The sequence below is a fragment of the Aegilops tauschii genome, chromosome 4 (genome assembly GCF_002575655.3).
Source record: "Aegilops tauschii subsp. strangulata cultivar AL8/78 chromosome 4, Aet v6.0, whole genome shotgun sequence".
NCBI classification, from domain to species: Eukaryota; Viridiplantae; Streptophyta; class Magnoliopsida; order Poales; family Poaceae; genus Aegilops; species Aegilops tauschii.
In genome coordinates this window covers 303,740,375-303,741,490 of record NC_053038.3, presented here as the reverse complement: position 1 = coordinate 303,741,490, position 1,116 = coordinate 303,740,375, and positions in this window count along the sequence as shown.

The following is a 1,116-nucleotide window of genomic DNA, read 5'->3' as shown; positions in this document are numbered from 1 at the left end:
GTATCACCAGCAGCAGGCAACCAACTGCCACAAGAGTAGGAGCAGTAGGAGTAGCACAATGCCCGCTGTGAGTAGGATGGCTACTACCGAAACCAGCCGGCCGCAGATGATGTTCATCTGGAGACTGGAGCGTATGCATTGCGACGCCCACGAGTGGAGATAAGTAAGTCACAGGTAGTAGTAGTTCATCTCTTCTTATCTGCCCGGAATTTATTGGTGGAGATCACTAAAATAACTCGCTGGCAGTGGTTTTGGTTTGGGGTTTAAATGCTTGGGTGGGTGGGTCTGCAAGTCTTTGCCTGTCCTGAACCGCTCCTTAATTTCCTGCTTTATTTCTTCACACAGGCTTGAATGCGTTTCCCTTCCCTGCGTTATAAATACTACGTACTGACTCCACCGGTAAGTACTACTCACATTTACTATTCCATTAGAACAAGCAATAATTGAATAAGAAAAGAAAATAAAATAAAAGAAGGAAACACATTTTGTTCCTTCGGAAGGAAGAGGGCCTGTGTGTGGTTCCTTTTGCTAGTCGTACAGTATCTGCTTAGTTTCTTTGAGCAAAAAAGATTTGAGATCGTCGGTCATGGTTGATGAGCAAGAAAGAGAAGATTGCATTTTGCACTAGCGTGCTGGAGCACCTAGGTTCCTTGGTCGGTAGGCATTTCCTATTCCTATCCTATGTGTTTTGTTGGTAAAAGTTGCGAACCTGTGATTGATTATAGCGTGCTGGAGCACCTAGGTTCCTTGGTCGGTAGGCATTTCCTATTCCTATCCTATGTGTTTTGTTGGTAAAAGTTGCGAACCTGTGATTGATTGATTGATTGGTTAGCAATAGCATCGGTTCCTTGTGGATGTAGACCCTGTGGCCCATCCATCCATCCAATCCATGCCTCCCCGAGAAGCGGACAGGAATCCCGGACCCCGGAGCGACAACTACAACTAGTAGCAGCTCGGATTAGGACAGCGATAACCACCGCTACTGTAATTCCCTTCTTCTCACATTAATCCGTGACAAGGAGTTCCTTCTCAGCAACAGACCACACGGAAGAATCCCAACTTGCTTTGGTTTCTCCAGGAAGGATTATGACACGCTACTCATCTACATGTACATTT